The following is a 14,039-nucleotide window of genomic DNA, read 5'->3' on the forward strand; positions in this document are numbered from 1 at the left end:
GTCTTTGTGACTTTTTCATGCTTGATTTAACATATATTGATAAATAGAATGTTGGCTTCAGAGAGGAACTAGCAGGCGGGCTATGGAGAATTCGAGTTATGCTTTATATATATACACATCTATATGTATATATATTTCAATCCTTTTCCTGAACAGTAATTACTGGTGCTAAATGAAAGTACTGGGAGCAGTTGTTTTATATTAAATTTTAACTGCCTCTTTCCTGGCAGTAAAACAAATACCCAGCAAGGATGAGTGAACACCTAAGCTATAGGAAAGGTCTTTGTTTGGAACTCAGCTTCTTCCCATGGGTTCAACATTTTATTTATGTTTCATCATAAGAGGAAACAAAAGTCTTCTTTTTGTGTTGACCATGTGTTCCAGGTTGATTCAGAAAAGTATGGCCTTTTGGGGTGGAGCACATAAATTAGGAGAGGATAGCAGGTGTTTGGGGGCAAGTACAGGTGTTTTTCTCCTGTACTGCATGTCATTGTCTACTCTCCTTCCTGACCCAAGGAACCACCTCTGTGCAGAGTTCTGCTTCACAGGTAAAACCCAAAGATTGTTTTCAGAGTCAGAACCTGGGGCCCCCAGGGCCGCAGACACAGGTAAAACCCAAAGATTGTTTTCAGAGTCAGAACCTGGGGCCCCCAGGGCCGGCAGCTGTTCCCCAGTCAGGTAGCCCAGTTTTCACACGGAGGCACAGAGCCAGCTTGTTGTGGCATGAGGGCACAGAGGGAGCACGGTCTTGCATCATATGCTAAAGCTCTTTCATCATGTTTCTCTGACAATGAGGTTGAACAACCACAGTTAAAAACTGATGCAATAGGATGGAAGGGGCTGGGAGCGCTGGGAGTTAAGTTACTCTTGTGAAAGGGAAAATTAAAAGGAAAATTAAAAACAATATCTTGAGGCACAGAATTAAAATTACCAGCTGCATGTTACCTGCGACCATTCCACCTGCATCTCTTAAAATAACTGTAAAGACTGATTACAACAACAGCGATGGAACAGAACTTCTAGAACTGTAAAGACTAGACTTCGTTCTATGATCTGTGCAAATACCAAGATTTCTAGTTACAGAAGCCTGATTTTATCATCCATAACTGAGCAGAAAGTTTCCTGGCACCATAAAAAGACTTTGGGGTGTGAAAATGAGCTTGTACCTCTGAGCCTGCAGTTGTTCCCATGATGGTATGCTTCAAGGGCAGAGAAACCTGTATCTTGAGGCCAAGGGAATTCCCTTTCTAATTTCCCTAATACTTACTGTGCCTATGCCAAAAAAAAAAAAAAAAAGGGTGGGGGGCTGGAGAGATAGCATGGAGGTAAGGTGTTTGCCTTGCATGCAGAAGATCAGTGGTTTGAATTCCGGTGTCTCATATGGTTCTTTGAGCCTGCCAGGAGTGATTTCTGAGCTTAGAGCCAGGAGTAACCCCTGAGCGCTGCCGAGTGTGACCCAAAAACAAACAAACAAACAAACAAAAAAGAGAAAAGAAACACAAAACCTTGCCACATCAGCCCTCCTTCCTTTTTTTAATCTTTTTTTATTCTTGTGGTTATTATTTAGTTTTTTTTTTTTGTTGCTGTTGTGCTTTTGTGTAGTTGCTGATTTTGTTTTTTTGTTTCGTTATTTTCTATTTTTCTTTTCTTCTTTTTTTTTTTTTTTTTTTTTTTTTTGATTTTTGGGTCACACCCAGCAGCACTCAGGGTTTACTCCTGGCTCTCCACTCAGAAATCGCTCCTGGCAGACTCTGGGGACCATATGGGATGCTGGGATTTGAACCACCATCCTATTGCATGCAAGGCAAACGCCTTACCTCTATGCTATCTCTCCGGCTCCTGTTTTTTTTTTTTTTTTTTAAATATGGAACGCTTCACAAATTTGCGCAGGGGCCATGCTAATCTTCTCTGTTTCTTTCCAATTTTAGTATATGTGCTGCCATAGTGAGCACTGTTTTTTTTTTTAATAAAATCAAAGTTTGTGATTGTCATTTATATAATACCTTTGTTTATATAATGCATTAATTTTTTAAATAAATTTTAAAAAATCATATTTGTTGCTAATTGGTAACTAGATAGATGAACTTTCATATATCCTCATTTTTTAAATATTTTTTATTTAAACACCTGGGTTACAAACATGATTGTGGTTGAGTTTCAGTCATATCAGTTGACACCCCCACATCACCAGTGCATAGTTTTTTTTTAATAATAATTTTTATTTTGACCAAAAAAACACCAAAGTGGTGTTTTTTGTTTTGTTTTGTTTGGTATATTTTTCTTCTTTTTCCCTTCTTTTGAATTGATGTCTAGACAAATTCCTTCCAGTTTTTCTTTTCTTTTCTTTTCTTTTTCTTTTTCTTTTTCCAAACGAAACCACATAACTTGAATCATCTTGTCCTGCCTCATAAATTGAGGGGAGAAAAAATGGATGGTACCAGGATCAAACATTCGTATGAACATTGAGTAGAAATAATAAATGATCAGACTTAAACACCAAACCCAAAGTCAACGACAACAATATTGATACCCAATCTACAACAAGCTAGACACAGAGGGGACCAGTTATACTAGCAGTCTGGGGGTAAAGGAGGGAGATATGGGATACATGCTGGGAACAAGGGTGGAGTAGGACAACACTGGTGGTGGGTATGGCCCTGTTTCATTGTCACTATGTACCTTAAATATCACGGTGAAAGATTCTTAATCCACTTTGTTCACAATAAAAATTAAAAAAAAAAAGAACTGAAGGGGCCAGAGAGATAGCATGGAGGTAGGACATTTGTCTTGCCTGCAGAAGGATGGTGGTTCGAATCCCGGCATCCCATATGGTCTCCCGAGCGATTTCTGAGTGTAAAGCCAGGAGTAACTCCTGAACGCTGCCAGGTGTGACCCCCCCAAACAACAACAACAACAACAATAAAATAAAAAATGTAAAGAAAATATAATTAAATCACCTGGAGGTAAAGTATGAAGGATTATGAAGGATCATCAGAATATCTATTAACATGTGATTAACATGAATTAGGTCTAGATAAGAGTTTTTTTGGCGAAAAAATTACTCCTGGCAGGCTTGGGGGACCATATGGAATGCCAGGATTCGAACTGCTGTCCATCCTGAATCAGTTGCATGCAAGGAAAACGCCCCTACTGCTTTTCTATCTCTCTGGCCCCAAGATAACAGTTCTTATTGCCATTATTTGTGAAGAAAAACTTGAATGTTAAATAACAACAAAATAACTTTTTGTGGTGGAGTTAGATTAAAAATTCCAGAAAATAACAGATATTAATCTCTGAACCTATGACCATTTTCTTGTTGAAAAGATTTGTCTTCAAAACTGTGTGATTGGATTAATGTTCTTAAAATGGAGAGATTATCATTTTAAGAGGAAGATTTGAGATACAGAAGGTGAGGTGATGGCAATAGACCTCTAAGGCATAGAGGTTGCAGGGATGTGGCCATGAGCCAAGATCTTGGCAGCCCCAGTAACTGGAAGAGAAGCAAGGACCAGAATTCCCTGCTCTGGTCTCTCAAGAGAGTGTGACTCTGTTGACACATTTGATTTTGGCCCAGTGGTACTTACTGATTTCAGACTTCTTGCCTTTAGAACTGTATGAGAATACAGTTTAAACTGGTTTAAGGCCCCAGTTGTTAGCTTTTATAAGTAGAGGAAAGTAACATATTTAACTTACTTGAACCAGTGAGTTAGAAACTTTTTTTTGTGGAAGTGGACAATGCCCAGAGCTTACTATTGACTCTGTGTACAGTGGTCACTTCAGGCTAGCTCAGAGATCGAAGTAGGGTCAGCCACATGGTCAAGCAAGTGCCTTACTTGCTGTACTCTTTCTGAGTTAGATTCTTAGAGACTAAGTTCTTAGGGCTGAGTTAGATTCTTAGAGACAAAGGCCTATCTGCGAAAATACTAGGAAATTCCCTATAAAACTCGAATGTGGCTCCAGTACATTTTCTCTTGCTCCAGTTTAAATTGGAAAATAACTAAACTAGTCACAAATGGATTGAGACTAATTTGCTTGTATAGAAGTAAAGTTCTTAATTTAATAAAACCATCTAGGCTGCTGTTGCTTTAAGTTAGGGTATGTAAAAATATTTACCTTCCTTATTGTAATGAGTTGTCCATCAAATTCTTACTTTAGTGTCAACTATAGCTGAAAGTCTGTGTGACACAATTATGCAATGAATAGTGTTTCTTTATAACCAAAGGGTCAGGAACAAATGACTTATAGTGGGTAGGAAAGAACATTCCTGGCAGCTGGGGCAATTTTAAAATATAAATGGCTAGAATTTTTAACTTTTAAAATAGATTGTATATTTTTAATTAATTATTTTTTTTTAATTTTCAGTCATATTCATTGGTGCTCAGAAGCTATTGACTCTGTGCCCAGAGGTTTTTCCTGGCAGCACTCAGGATACCATGTGGTGCCAGGAGTCCAACCTGCTGAGCTATATCTCTGATATAAGGCTAGGAATTTTAGATATTATCTTTCTTTGAGATAATTATATAATTACTAAGATATTAAAAGTATACTAAAATTGAAATTATAGATGGGTAGAAGGAAAAACTACTTGAACAATTTTAGTTTGACAAAATTCCAGTGTTTTACCTGAATTTTGAACATTGGTGAGATTATGTATCCACCTAACACCTACTTGTCAAACTACTTCTCGAAACAGTATCTTAAGTCATTTCATAATATTTCCTTGTGCTAATAGGGAGCAGATTTGGCTGTTATGAAACCATAGTGCCCTGAACCAAAGAGAACTTTGTTTTGTGGGACCCACTGAGCCAGGCTGTGAGATTCTGGTGGAGCTGCAGAAGTTTCTGCTTCTCTGCTGCATCTCTCTCTCTCCCCCAGATGTGGCCCTCAGCTGCATAATCCAAGATCTTTCACCTCCAGAATTCTGAAAGCAAGCTTCCTTTCTGATTTTCACATTATTATAATAGGGAAAGAGATGAGGGTAGGACTTTAACTTTTAAAGGAATACATTTCTGCTTAAATTTTCATAGCTACAAGGAAGAAGAGACAAGTAGATAGGAAATTAGTAGTATTTATTTATTATTTATTAATAATAGTATTTATTCTAAATCATTTTACTTTAAACTAAAAACAAGAGTTTCTAGTACTTTAATAAGAAAAGAAAGTCCTCTAGGGGCCAGAGCAATAGCACAGTGGTAAGGTATTTGCCTTGCATGTGACCAACACAGGACAGACCATGGTTTGAATTCTGACATCCCATATGGTCCCCCGAGCCTGCCAGGAGGACTTCTGAGTGGAGAGCCAGGAGTAACTCCTGAGCCCTGACAGGTGTGACCCCAAAACATAACAAAACAAAACAGTAAAGAAAGTCCTCATCACAAGCCTTTCTTTTAGTCAGATATTACAAAGAACAGAAGTAATTTATCCACTTTCCCATCTACCCTCCCACATTTCTTACTATCTACCTTTAATTCTAAAACCCTTTCCAATATATGTCCAAAGGAGAGTTTATTAAATCTGTATGTTAGTATCAAGAAAAGGCACCATTAGATACTTAATCTACTATGATATTCCCCTATTCCAAAATCTATTCCTGATATTTGTCAGACAAATGAGTATATCTAATGGTTCTTCCTTAGTAATAAAATTATAAAATCTTTGATCTAGAAGGAATCCAGAAACCCAAATATGGAACAGCCATAAACAGAAATTTCTTGAAGGAAACATACAAATAGTAAATAAGATTGTCAGCAGAAAGAGTGAAATAAGGTGAATTCAACCTCTGTGGTTCACTATGTACTCTGTCATGCAAATCTTTAATGAAGATAAATTAGTTTTTTTCAAATAATATTTTTATTTAAACACCTTGGTTACAAATATGATTGTGGTTGTGTTTCAGTCACATAAGAGGACCTGCCACCATCACCAGTGCAACATTTCCACCACCAAAGTCCCATATATCCCTCCTCCCCACCCCACCCCCACCTGTACTCTAGATAGGCTTTTTATTTCCCTCATACATTCTCATTTTTAGGATAGTTTGCAATGTAGTTATTTCTCTAACCAAACTCATCACTCTTTGTGGTGAGCTTCATGAAGCGGGCTGTAACTTCCAGCCCTCCTCTCTTTTGTCTCTGAAAATTATTGCAAGAATGTCTTTCATTTTTCTTAAAACCCATAGATGAGTGAGATCATTCTGTGTCTTTCTCTCTCTCTCTCTAACTTATTTCACTCAGCATAATAGATTCCATGTACATCCATGTATAGGAAAATATCATGACTTCATCTCTCCTGATGGCTGCATAATATTCCATTGTATATATGTATCACAGTTTCTTTAGCCACTCATCTGTTGATGGGCATCTTGGTTGTTTCCAGAGTCTTGCTATGGTAAATATTGCTGCAATGAATATAGGTGTAAGGAAGGGATTTTTGTATAGTATTTTTGTGTTCCTAGGGTATATTCCTAGGAGTGGTATAGCTGGATCGTATGGGAGCTCAATTTCCAGTTCTTGGAAGAATCTCCATGTAGCTTTCCACCAGCAGTGGATAAGAGTTCCTTTCTCTCCGCATCCCCACCAACATTGCTTGTTCTCATTCTTTGTGATGTGTGCCAATCTCTGGGGTGTGAGGTGGTACCTCATAGTTGTTTTGATTTGCATCTCCCTGATGATAAGTGATGTGGAGCATTATTTCATGTGCCTTTTGGCCATTTGTATTTCTTCTTTGTCAAAGTGTCTGTCCATTTCTTCTCCCCATTTTTTGATGGGATTAGATGTTTTTTTCTTGTAAGATTCTGTCAGTGCCTTGTATATTTTGGAGATTAGCCCCTTATCTGATGGATATTGGGCGAATAGTTTCTCCCACTCAGTGGGTGGCTCTTGTATGCTGGGTACTATTTCCTTTGAGGTGCAGAAGCTTCTCAGCTTAATATATATTCCCATCCGTTAATCTCTGTTTTTACTTGTTTGGAGAGTGTAGTTTCCTCCTTGAAGATGCCTTTAGTCTCAATGTCATGGAGTGTTTTACCTATCTGTTGTCCTACATACCTTATGGTATCAGATATGATATCGAGGTCTTTAATTTATTTGGATTTTACCTTCGTACATAATGTTAGCTGGGGGTCTAAGTTGGCTTTTTTGCAAGTGGTTAGCCAGTTGTGCCAACACCACTTGTTGAAGAAGCTTTCTTTGCTCCATTTAGGATTACTTGCTCCTTTATCAAAGATTAGGTGATTGTATATCTGGGGAATATTCTCTGAGTACTCAAGCCTATTCCACTGATCTGAGGGTCTGTTTTTATTCCAATACCATGCTGTTTTTGATAACTTTGTAATACAGTTTAAAGTTGGGGAAAGTAATGCCTTTCATATTCTTTTCCCCAATGATTGCTTTAGCTATTCGAGGGTGTTTATTGTTCCAAATGAATTTCAAAAGTGCTTGATCCACTTCTTTGAAGAATGTCATGGGTGTCTTTAGAGGGATCACATTAAATATGTACAATGTTTGGGGAGTATTGCCATTTTAATGATGTTAATCCTGCAATCCATGAGCAGGGTATGTGTTTCCATTTCCGTGCGTCCTCTCTTATTTCTTGGAGCAGAGTTTTATAGTTTTCTTTGTATAGGTTCTTCATATCTTTAGGCAAGTTGACTCCAAGATATTTGAGTTTGTGTGGCACTAATGTGAATGGTTTTTGTTTTTTTTTTTGGTTTTTGGGCCACACCTGGCAGTGCTCAGGGATTACTCCTGGCTGTCTGCTCAGAAATAGCTCCTGGCAGGCACGGGGGACCGTATGGGACACCGGGATTTGAACCAACCACCTTTGGTCCTGGATCGACTGCTTGCAAGGCAAATGCCGCTGTGCTATCTCTTCGGGCCTGGGGTTGTTTTCTTAATGTCCATTTCTTCCCTATTATTATTGGTGTATAAAGAGGCCATTGATTTTTGTGTGTTAATTTTGTAGCCTGCCACCTTGATATATGAGTCTATTGTTTCTAGAAGATTTTTGGTAGAATCTTTAGAGTTTTCTAAGTAGAGTATCATGTCATCTGCAAACAGTGAGAACTTGACTTCTTCCTTTCTTATCTGGATTCCCTTGATATCTTTTTCTTGCTTAATTGCTATAGCAAGTACTTCCAGTGCTATGTTGAATAGGAGTAGTGAGAGAGGACAGCCTTGCTTTGTGCCAGAATTAAGAGGGAAGGCTTTTAGTTTTTCTCCATTGAGGATAATATTTGCCACTGGCTTGTGGTAGATGGCCTTAACTATATTGAGAAAGGTTCCTTTTAGTCCCATCTTGCTGAGAGTTTTGATCAAGAATGGGTGTTGGACCTTATCAAATGCTTTCTCTGCATCTATTGATATGATCATGTGATTTCTATTTTTCTTGTTGTTGATGTTGTGTATTATGTTGATAGATTTATGAATGTTAAACCATCCTTGCATTCCTGGGATGAAACCTACTTGATCATAATAATGATCTAGTTGATGAGGCATTGAATCCTATTTTCCAGGATTTTGTTGAGATCTTTGCATCTGTATTCATCAGGGATTTTGGTCTGTAATTTTCATTTTTGGTAGCATCTCTGTCTGGTTTAGGTATCAAGGTGATGTTGGCTTCATAAAAGCTATTTGGAAGTATTCCCTTTTTTTTTTTTTTTCATTAAAGAGTCTTGCCAGGATTGGTAGTAGTTCCTCTTGGAAAGGTTTGAAAGAATTCATTAGTGAACCTATCTGGCCTGGGCTTTTGTTTTTGGGAAGACATTTGATTACCATTTTAATTTCATCAATAGTGATGAGGGTGTTTAGATATGATACATCCTCTTTATTCAACTGTGGAAGGTTATAAGAGTCCAAGAATTTATTCATTTCTTCCAGGTTTTCATTTTTAGTGACATAGAGTTTCTCAAAGTAGTTTCTGATTGCCCTTTGAATCTCTACCATCTCGGTAGTGATCTCCCCTTTTTCATTTCTAATACAAGTTATCAAGTTTCTCTCTCTTTTTCTTTGTTAGTTTTGCTAATGGTCTATCAATCTTGTTTATTTTTTTGAAGAACCAACTTCTGCTTTCGTTGATCTTTTGGATTATTTTTTGGGTTTCCACTTTATTGATTTCTGCTGTAAGCTTTGTTAGTTTCTTCTGTCTCCCTATTTTTGGTTCCTTTTGTTGAGCACTTTCTAATTCTATGAGCTGCATCATTAAGCTATTCAGGTAAGTCCCTTCTTCCTTCCTGATGTGTGCTTGCAAAGCTATAAATTATCCTCTCAGGACCGCTTTTGCTGTCTCCCATAGATTCTGGCAGTTTGTTTTTTATTGTCATTTGTTTCCAGGAAAGTTTTGATTTCATCTCGGACCCACTGGTTATTCAGTATAAGGCTGTTTAATTTCCAAGTGTTAAAGTTTTTCTTCCGTGTTACTTTGGAAACCACATATAATTTCAGAGCCTTGTGGTCAGCGAAGGTAGCCTGCAAAATTTCTATCCTCTTGATATTATGGAGGTATGTTTTATGTGCAAACATGTAGTCTATCCTGGAGAATGTCTCATGTACATTGGAGAAAATTGTGTATCCAGGTTTCTGGGGGTGGAGTGTCCTATATCTATCTACTGGGCCTCTTTTTCCATTTCTCTTTTCAGGTCTGGTGTATTCTTGTTGGATTTCAGTCTGGTTGACCTATCAAGTGTTGACAAAGCCATGTTGAGGTCCCCCACAATTATTGTGTTGTTATTGATATTTTTTTTCAGATTTGTCAACAATTGTATTAAATATTTTGCTGGCCCCTCATTCGGTGCATATATGTTTAGGAGAGTGATTTACTCCTTGATTAATACAAAATGTCCATCTTTGTCCCTTACAACTTTCCTGAGTATAAAGTTTGCATCATCTGATATTAGTATGGCCACTGCAGCTTTTTTATGGGTGTTGTTTGCTTGGGTAATTTTCCTCCAGCATTTTATTTTGAGTCTGTGTTTGTTCTGACTATTCAGGTGCATTTCTTGTAGGCAGCAGAAGGTTGGATTGAATTTTTTGATCCATTTAGCCACTCTGTGTCTCTTTTTTTTTTTTTTTGGTTTTTGGGCCACACCCGGTAACGCTCAGGGGTTACTCCTGGCTATGCGCTCAGAAGTCGCTCCTGGCTTGGGGGACCATATGGGACGCCGGGGGATCGAACCACGGTCCGTCTCCTAGGCTAGCGCAGGTAAGGCAGGCACCTTACCTCCAGCGCCACCGCCCAGCCCCTAGTAATGGAATAAACTTTTTTTTTTTTTTTTTGGTTTTTGGGCCACACCCGGTAACGCTCAGGGGTTACTCCTGGCTATGTGCTCAGAAGTTGCTCCTGGCTTGGGGGACCATATGGGACACCGGGGGATCGAACCGCGGTCCGTCCAGGCTAGCGCAGGCAAGGCAGGCACCTTACCTTTAGCGCCACCACCCGGCCCCTACACTCTGTGTCTCTTAACTGGTACATTTAGACCATTGACATTGAGAGAAAGAATTGTTATGGGATTTAGTGCCATCTATGTGTCGAAGTTTGGTGTGTCTGTTGGTCAGTCTTGGTTTTAAGGTTTTTTTTTTTAAATTTTTTTTAAATTTTTTTATTTTTAATTATGAGAACAAGGATGCAAAGAAAGAGGACAAGGTAAAGTTACAGTGGAAGGACAATCACCCATAACATAATTCTCAGAAGTCCCCTTGCTGATATCTTAACTTTGAAATTTCAGCCAAAGAACATTAAGATAAATAAGACAGAATCCATGTACAATTACTTTGTTCCTCAAGTTCCCAGATTGTAACACATTATAATATTTCTTTCTTTTTTTTTTTTTTTTTGGTTTTTGGGTCACACCTGGCAGTGCTCAGGGGTTATTCCTGGCTCCAGGCTCAGAAATTGCTCCTGGCAGGCACGGGGGACCATATGGGGCGCCGGGATTCGAACCGATGACCTCCTGCATGAAAGGCAAACGCCTTACCTCCATGCTATCTCTCCGGCCCCACATTATAATATTTCTTAACAGCACACAAGGCAATCTAAAGCCATAAAACATACGCAACTCCTTAAACATTACAGGCATAGTATTTTTTTACATTTCCATATACATGCATATTAGCTTAAGTTAACCTCAAATTTTAAGTGGGTTCTTTTTAAGGATTAGAGTCAAAGGAGCACAGTAAAAAATGGTGTTAGAGTGGCAATTGTTGTTTGCATAGGCCCACCAAAATATGAGGGACATGGAAAGAAATAACCTTGGCCTAAATACAAAGAGACCCGACCCCTGAATTTTCCTGGCACAAGACCAACTCTAGGCTCCAGGCAAGCTAGATCGTCCAATCCAAGACACTGTTTGTAGTCTTAAAGTAGTTCTTTCAGTTTTTCTTTTAAGACTGGTTTTGTGTCTGTAAAGTTTTGAGCTGTTGTTTACCTGTGAAGCCATGTATTCTTCCTTTAAACCTGAAAGTGAGTTTTTCTGGGTGCAGTATTCTAGGTGAAGTATTTATTTCATTGAGTTTTGTAACTATGTCCCACCACTGCTTTCTGGCCTTGAGTGTTTCTTGTGACAGGTCTGCAGTAAATCTCAAGGATGCTCCCTTAAATGTAATTTCCCTTTTTGATCTTGCTGCTTTCAGAATTACAGAATTCTCAATTCCCACTCTATCTGTGGGATTCATCATTGTGACTAGGATGTGTCTTGGGGTGTTTTTTATGGGGTCTCTTTTAGTTGGTACTTTTCGGGCACGCAAGATTTGATTACATGTATTCTTTAACTCTGGTAGTTTCTCTTTAATGATGTTCTTGACCATTGATTCTTCCTGTCTTCCTGGGATTCTGGAACTCCAGTGATTCTTAAGTTGTTTCTGTTGAGCTTATTATAGGCTTCTATTTTCATCTGTTCATATTCTTTGACTAATTTTTCCATTGTCTGTTCATTTGCTTTAAGGCTTTTTTCCAATCTCTTCTGCTGTATGGAATTGTTATGTATCTCACCTTCCAGAGCACTAATTCTATCTGCAACTTCTGTTATCCTGATGGAGAGGTTATCCATTTTGTCATTCAATTCATTTACTGAGTTTTTCAAACCTGTTATTTCAGTTTGGAGTTTTCTGATTTCTGTCTTCATATTTTCTTAGTTCTTAGTAGTTTTCTATTCAACTTGATCCATGTTTTCTTTGAGTTCCTTGAGCATCCTCCATATTTCTTCTCTAAACTCCATATCTGAGAGACTGACTAGTTGGTTGGCCGTTTTCTGGTCACCAGAGTTGCCATCTTAATTTTCTATGCCTGGTGCTGGCCTGCATTGTTTCCCCATTGTCACACTTGTATTGTGGGGTTTTTTTGTACGTGTTGTGGTCGTATTCATTGGCTAAATGATGTGCGCGACCACGCTCCTCTGGCCCCGCCCTTCTTGGGTGGGTAGAGTCACCTCCAAGGATGGGGAGCCCTCTGTGGATGAAGCCACAAACAGGATCAAATCTTAGGCCTGAGCACACAGCAGAGAAGACTGTCCAGAGAAATATGCTAGGCTTCAGGGTTCCATCACAGTTCTTAGCATGATTTTTTCCTGCATGTTGTAGTGGTGTTCTTTCATTAGAAAGAGCGCACAGCCGGGAAGTGAAGTCGAGTGGCCATCCCTTCTGGAACCTCTAGGAGAGTGATTTTGCTGGGCCCTTTTTGGCCCAGAGGTTTTTTTTGGCCAGAGAGGTTCAGGAGACAGGACAGTAGAAAAACACGCCCAGGCAACACCCACAGTTTCTCGGAGTTGGGAATCACTGGGCAGGCGCCGATAAATTAACTTTTAAATTATTAATTAATCAGTTTATTTGTGTCCTCCCAAGTGGTGATCAGGGGGCCTGAAATTCAGTGCTGATAGTACTTTGCTAACTGGGTCTGGAATTCAGTGGTAGGGTCTGATGATGTGCTCAGCTTGGGCCCTGTGGTGCCACTAGCGCCACACCTGGCAGTGGTCAGGGGCATTGAGGTGGTGAGAATAGAACAAAGGTTCTAACATATGCAAGTATGTGAATCTGACCACTAGTATAACTTATACCTCATTTCAAAAATTTTAGTGAATGACTCCCTGAGCAACTCCACAGGTCTGTCATAGGGACGTCCCTCTGATATATAACTTATGTGAAAGAAGTGTTAAGCATATTTGCTTCTTTTGTCCTCTCCAGGTTGCCAGAGAACCAGTAGCCTAGCTCTTTCTTTTTTTGGGGGGTGTGAGATACTCAGGGCTTAATTCTGGCTCTATGCTCAGGGATAACTGATGGCGGTCAAGGGACCATATTGGATGTCAGAGATTGAATCTGGGTCAGTAACAGGCAAGGCAAGCATCCTACTCAATATACTAGTTCTCTGGTCCCCCCCCCATTTTTTTTTGTTTTTTTTTGGGTCACACCTGGCAGCACTCAGGGGTTACTTCTGGCTCTATGCTCAGAAATCGCTCCTGGCAGGCTCAGGGAACCATATGGGATGCTGGAATTTGAACCACCGTCTGGTCCCCTGCAGGTGCCTGAAGCCCCCCAAAGGGGCCCGGCCAGCAGGATTCAGCTGGGGAGACTTCTGGACAACTGCACTCCTATTTTGCTGAGTAGAATCACAACCACACCTATAAAAAATCTGAGAGAGGTTAATAATAAATGGCCTAAGACAATATCTCACTGTTCAAAGGCAAGTTTATTGGGCTACAGTTTCTTTTTATATAGTGAAGGAGAAAAGGGGCAGTACAAGGTGATGTCAATTATACTTCTGGCGCGAAAGCCAATACATTGCTCCATATAAGGCAAGAATATATTTCCGGGTACAAGAAACAAAGAAATTAAATCATTCTCTAAAATAAGGAAGTGGACAGTGGGCTAGGTGGCAGGAGGGCTTACAAGTCGTGTTGGACGTGTCGTTTCTATGGGAACGTCTTATGACCTTCTAGCTGCATTCCTAACTGCCTAATTAACAGGAGATGGGCAAAGATGTGCTAGCCTCAGTGTTTTTTGAACAGACAAGGTAACATATACTTATTAATAACAGCCTTGTTAGCTTGGGAAGAT

At 39.3% G+C, this 14,039-nt stretch overlaps 1 pseudogene; it reads right to left on the reverse strand.

The window, feature by feature from the left end:
* Positions 1 to 1,858: 1,858 nt before the first annotated feature.
* Positions 1,859 to 1,952, reverse strand: LOC126002314 (uncharacterized; annotated as a pseudogene).
* Between the last annotated feature and the right edge of the window lie 12,087 nt (positions 1,953 to 14,039).

Source organism: Suncus etruscus, chromosome 2 (genome assembly GCF_024139225.1).
Source record: "Suncus etruscus isolate mSunEtr1 chromosome 2, mSunEtr1.pri.cur, whole genome shotgun sequence".
In the NCBI taxonomy this organism is placed as follows: Eukaryota; Metazoa; Chordata; class Mammalia; order Eulipotyphla; family Soricidae; genus Suncus; species Suncus etruscus.